The sequence below is a fragment of the Rhincodon typus genome, chromosome 12 (genome assembly GCF_021869965.1).
Source record: "Rhincodon typus isolate 14 chromosome 12, sRhiTyp1.1, whole genome shotgun sequence".
In the NCBI taxonomy this organism is placed as follows: domain Eukaryota; kingdom Metazoa; phylum Chordata; class Chondrichthyes; order Orectolobiformes; family Rhincodontidae; genus Rhincodon; species Rhincodon typus.
This window is the reverse complement of record NC_063343.1, coordinates 1,978,500-1,984,871: the sequence shown is the minus strand read 5'-3', so window position 1 is coordinate 1,984,871 and position 6,372 is coordinate 1,978,500. Positions and strand designations below refer to the sequence as shown.

Below are 6,372 nucleotides of genomic sequence, written 5' to 3'. Positions count from 1 at the left end.
GGAACTTAAGACAAAAGGACAGACCCTGAAATAGGCATAGTTAGAGCCAGCATTAAAAGAGGTACAGCTTGGCTTGGAAACTCAGTGTTGAAAGTTTAGCATCAGTCACAGACCCTGGCACTCCACAGAACCAGGGGCTGGTCTGGAGGAAGCCTGATAGAGAGTGTGCCAGCGAGGCGCCCCTGAGTTACACACACACAGTCAGAAAGACAGCAACACACACTAGACACATTGTGGCAGTGCCCGGGACAGATCCCCACTCAGAGCTCCAACAGCACGGCTGCAATCCTCACACAGTGATAGCAGAAAGAACACACATAGTGAAGCCACAACAGCAAAACCTCCTGACAATCCTCTCCCAACAACAACTGTCACTGCTGCAGGAAAAAAACTGCTACATCCACCGCGGCTCCTGCCACTCCTCCCACAGAGTAGGGGGAGAGTCAGGGTGGCCCTCCTCCTTCCAGCATCCTCATTCCCTCAGCACCTCAGCCCAGACTTCCAGCATGCTACTAAGAAAACGTTACAACTACTACCTTTGTGAGCTGCAAACCCCTCACTGCCTCATTCCTGCTGCTTGTGGCAACAGGGAAAGTGAGCTCCTCCCCCCACTCCTGTAGAGTTAATGGAACATTCCATCAGGAAGTAACAGTAGAAAGGAGCGAGTGGGATGTATCATTTATTGGGAGGGAAGATGGATTATTAAGAACTCCTCCTGGAGTCCTTTTGTTTTGAAAATAAACGTGGTTTATGTTAAATATAGGAGAAAAAAAGTACTTTGATCTATGTTTTCCGATTAATGTCGTCTTTTTTTCTTTAGAGTGCACTAATTGTGGGCAATTGTAGATGACTGTCCTCCCTGTTTGTCAAAAGTGGAACAAACAGTTAGAAAGCTCCATCAGAACCTGCTGGGGTTTCAGGGTCAAAAGTCAGAGATCAGCCGGTTAACTTTGTGCATTGTGAACTCATTGAGATCTGGGTGACCTAACCCCTTCTTGTGGTAACTCTTTGCCTGGGGAGGTCTGCCCTCAGCAAGTGTCACCCACTGATTTTGGAGTGTGGCTCAGAGATACTGGAACTTGTAAATAAGTAGTCAGCTTCCAGGAGGGGAATACGGGAATGGACTCTCGATTTCTCACAGGCTTGGTCTCCTGTTCAGTTCAGTGCAGGCTTGCCCACTTCACGTTTCACTACCCTCTTCAAGCTTGTGACTCATGTTGTGTGCTATACAGCTAAGCGACTGTTTGCAGTGAGAGAGCCCAAAGAATGTTTGCCTTTTCCAGACTGGGCATGACACATCTGAGCCTCACTCTTTACAAACAAGGAACGGTTGTAGGCCATTCCGCCTCAACAGCCTGCTCTGCCATTCAATAATACCACAGCTGATCTGATTGTCTGAAGTCACACAACATCCGGATATTGTCCAACAGGTTTATTTGAAATCACAAGCTTTCAGAGTGCTGCTCCTTCATCTGGCAAAGGAGCAGCGCTGTAAAAGCTTGTGATTTTAAATAAAGCTGTTGGACTATAACCTGGTGTCGTGTGACTTCTGACCTAGTCCAACACCAGCACGTCCACATCGTGGCCTAATTGTAACCTCAAATCCACATTACTGCCTACACCTGTTGGCTTTTCACCCCCTTACTTAACAAGAATCGATCCACTTCTACTTTGAAACATTCAAGGACTCTGCTTCTATTTTTTCAGGAAAAGACTTCCAAAGAATGATATCCCTCTGAGAAAAGAAGTTGTCTAATCTCTGTTTTAAATGGACATCCCTAACAGTGACATCTAGATTCTTCCACAAAAGGCCATATCCTCTCCATATCTACCCTGTTATAGACTCATACAATCATACAGCATGGAATCAGATCCTTCGGTCCAACAAGTCCATGCTGATCATAATCCCAAACTAAACTAGATCCACCTGCCTGTGCTTAATGCATATCCTCCAAACATTTCTTATCCACAAACTTATCCAAATCTTTAAATGTTGTAACTGTATCCACATCCACCACTTCTTCTGGAAGGTCGTTCCACACATGAACCACTCTCTGCGTAAAAATGTTGCCCCTCATGTCCTTTTTAAACGTTTCTCCTCTCACCATAAAAATATGCCCTCTAATCTAGAAATCTCCCATCCTAGGGAAAAGATACCTTCCATTCACCTTATCTAAGTCCCAGCCTATCCAGCCTCACCCTATAATTCAAACCTTCCATTCCCAGCAACATATAACATGCCCTCGGAATCTTGTATAGAGTCATGGTGGTCTACAGCATGGAAACAGGCCTTTCGGCCCAACTTGCTCATGCCGTCCAGTTTTCACAATTAAACTAGTCCCATTTGCCTGCATTTGGTCCATATCCCTCTGTACCTATTCCATCCATGTACCTGATCAAATGACAAAATTTTACTAGTTTCTACCACTACCTCTGGCAGCCCTTTCCAGACAGTCACTGCCTTCTGTGTGAAAAAATTGCCCCTCTGGATCCTTTTGTATCTCTCCCCTCTCATCTTAACATTAAATCTAGTTTTGGACTCCCCTCCTGTGGGGAAAAGCTGTAGACTATCTACTTTATCTACGCCTGTCATGATTTTATAAACCTCTATAAGGTTACCTCTCAGTCTCTTACGCTCCAGGGAAAAAAGTCCCAGCCTATCCAACCTCTCCTTATAACTTAAACCTTCCAGTCCAGGTAGAATCCTAGTAAATCCTTTCTGCACTCTTTCTAGTTTAACAATATCCTTTCTGAATTAGGGTGACCAGAAGTGCACGCAGTACTCCAAATGTGGCCTCACCAACATCTTGTACAGCTGAAATAAGATGTCCCAACTCCTATACCCAATACTTTGATCAACGAAAGCTAGCATGCCGAAAGCCTTCTTCATCACCCTGTCTACCTGTGACTCAACTTTCAAGGAGCTATGAACCTGTACCCCTAGATCTCTTTGTTTTATCGCACTCCTAAGGGCCCTACTGTGTAATAAATGTTTCAAATTAGTCACCTCTTATTATAAACTCCATTGGAAACAAGTCAAGCCTGTCCTTACATTTATTCACTATCCACAAATCAGGCTTTGAAGAATAACCAAAGTGGCTGATGTTCCCTTCCCTATCCCAGGGATACTGACACTAAGTGTTGTGACCCTACTACACATTATAGCCAAGATGAGCTAACTCAGTACAGACTGGGATTCAATCTGGACTGTCTGACTTAGTAATGGACTGTGCACTTAGTATTTCGGTCATCACAAAGAGCACCACAAAGGGCAGTATTACTTTGTTTAAATAAAGGAGAGGTTTAAACAGCCCTGATGAGGCAACATAACAAAGGATTGGAATGTTAACGGAAGGTTACAAAGCAACTATGGAAACTTATCAAACTTAAAGTGCCATCTCTGGGGGTGGCCATGGGCATCAGCGATGGTGGCTATGCTTGATTGGAAATATAGATTTGAAGGTATGATGGCAAATAAGCAGTGGTCAACTTTTTAAAGAAACAATGCAAAATGTTGAACGAAAATATATTCTGTTGAAACACAAAAACTCAGCAAGAACGATCCATACAGAGAAAAAAGTACTAAAGGGACTAAAGCCTAATAACTCTCCAGGACTATAGACTATCCCTAAGACTCTATGACTTGATGAATGACAAGTGTTCGAAAAGATGTAAGTACACTGACTATGAGTTTCCTAAATTCCCTAGTTCTGGAACAGTCCTTAGCTAATATAACACTAATATTCAAGAAAGGAGGGAGAGAGAAAACAGGGGCCACTTAGTCTGAAATTAGTCATCTGTAAAGTGCTGGGAATCTAATATTAAGGAAGTCTTAACAATACACATGGAAAACCATAACATGATTAAACAAAGAACAGCACATGAACAGGCCCTTTGGCCCTCCAATTCTGCGCCAACATACTTTGCCCTTCCATACTAAAGCTGTCTTCACTTACAGGATCCATGTCCCTCTATTCCCTTCCTATTCATGTATTTGTCCAGGTGCTTCTTGAAAACTGCTACTGTGTCTGCTTCCACCATCTCCTCTGGCAGCGCGTTCCAGTAACTCACCACCCTTTGTGTTAAAAACATGCCTCGCCTGTCTCTTTTAAACTTACCCCCTCACACATTGAACCTGTGTCCCCTAGTAATTGACATCTGCACCCTGGGAAAAATCCTCATACTTTCCACTTCATCCATGCCATTCACAATCTTATAAACTTCTATCAGGTTGCCCCACAACAGCTCCCCCAATCTCCTACATTCCAGTGAAAACAAATCCAGTCTGTCCAATCTTTCTTCATAGCTAAAATCTCCCATCCTAGGCAACATTCTGGTAAACCTTTTCTGAACACCTCTCCAAGGCATCCACATCCTTTTGGTATTGTGGAGACCAGAACCGTATGTAGTATTCCAAGTGTGGCCTAACTAACGTTCTATAAAGCTGGAGCATAACTTGCCTATCCTTATACTCAATGCCCCTTCCAGTGAAGGCAAGCATGCCTTAGGCCTTTTTTTACTACCTTAACTACCTGCACTGCTACCTTCAATGATCTGTGGACTTTCACACCCAGATCCCTCTGCATATCAATACGCCTAAGAGTTCTGCCATTCGCTGTACAATTTCCACCTGTACTTGACCTTCCAAAATGCATCACCTCACATTTGTCTGGATTAAACTCCATCCGCCATTTTTCTTCCCATGCCTCCAACTGATCTATATCAGTATCCTCTGACAATCCTCCTCACTATCCGCAACTCCATCAATCTTTGTATTGTCCGCAAACTTACCAGTTACACCAGTTACTTTTTCCTCAAATCATTTTATGTAGATCACGAACAGCAGAGGTCCCTGCACTGATCGCTGTGGAGCATCACTAGTCACAGCCCTCCATTCCGAAAAACATCTGTCCACTGCCACCCTCTGTCTCCTATGACTAAGCCAGTTCTGTGTTCATCTTGCCAGCTCACACCGGTTCAATGTAACTTCACCTTTTGTTCCAATCTGCCATGAGAAAACTGTTCAATATGATTTTATGAAAGAAAAACACTGTTTGATAAATATATTCAATTTTTTCAGGATGTATAGTAGGATAGATAAAGATGGATGAGCAAATGTTATATATTTGGATTTTCAAAAGGCACGCAAAAAGGCTAATAAACAAGATAAGGGCTCATGGAGTTGATGGTGATATATTATCATGGATAGAGGGCTGGCTAATGGTCAGAAAGCAGAGTAGGAATAAATACAGCATTTTCAAGTTGGCAAGCTGCTATTCCTGGCATGCCACAAAGATCAGAGCTGGGGCTTCAGCTATTTACAACCTATATTAATGACTTAGATGAAAATACAAAGAGCAGCATTTACTAAGAATACAAACCTGGAGTGGATGCAAGCTGTGAGAAGAACACAAACAGGCTGCAATGAGATATCGATGGACAACAATCTAGCAGGTGCAGTATAGTGTGGAGAAGTGTGTGGTCATTCATTTTGGATGTAAAAATAGAAAAGCAGATTATTTTCTACATGGCATCAAACATGTAAATATTGATGTGCTGAAAGAACTGGGTATTCTTGTTTAAGAAACAGAAAAGGTTGGCAAGCAAGTACAGTCAGCAATTAGGAAAGCAAATGACATGTTGACATTTATTACAAAGGGATTGGAGTACAAGAATAAAGAACTGTTGTTACAATTATGTAGGGCTTTGGTGAGACCACACCTAGAATATTGTGTGCAATTTTGGTTTCCATAGTTGCAAAAGGATATACTTTCTTTGGTCCCTGGGAGGAGAGGGCTGCCCTATGACGAGAGGCTGAATAATTTGGATCTTCATTTCTCTAGAGTTTGGAAAAGTGAGAGGTATTCTGAGTGAAACATTATAGGAGTTTATGGAAGCAGCTTGACAGAGTTTGGTCACAGATGTTGCTTCCCCGAATGCGGCATTTAGAAAACCGAGGCACAGTGCCAGGATAAGGGGCTGATCGTTCAGGACTGAGATGAGGAGAAATTTCTTCAATCAAGTGTTTTGAATCTTTAGAATTCTCTACACTGGAGAAATGTGATGTGCTGTCAATGAATATATTTAAGGCTGAAATAGACAAATTTTTGGTCTCCTTGGGAGTGTCCGTTTAAGGCTTTTGGGATCTTTTTTATTACATTAAAGTCAGTAGTTAGTGGCAAGTTGTCGCTTTTGTTGATCACTGACACCCATTGTTGTTCTGATGTGTCAGAGGGTTTTCAATAAAATGTGAGGAGTGAGAAAGTTGACAAGACAAAACCAAATGATGCTGATGTCATCTATAAGTCTATTTTAGTTTCGGGTTATCTCCATGCTACTGTTATTGGTCACATAGGCTTCAATAGCGTTTTG

The 6,372-nt window shown here is 42.5% G+C and overlaps 1 protein-coding gene across 1 annotated transcript in view; it reads right to left on the bottom strand.

Annotated features, from left to right (window-relative positions):
* Positions 1-395, bottom strand: part of rmnd5b (required for meiotic nuclear division 5 homolog B) — a 33,822-nt gene extending 33,427 nt beyond the window's left edge. Inside the window, exon 1 of the mRNA XM_020521897.2 lies at positions 1-395. This exon is cut by the window's left edge and continues 363 nt beyond it. The gene's annotated coding sequence lies outside the window, so the exon portion shown is untranslated.
* Between the last annotated feature and the right edge of the window lie 5,977 nt (positions 396-6,372).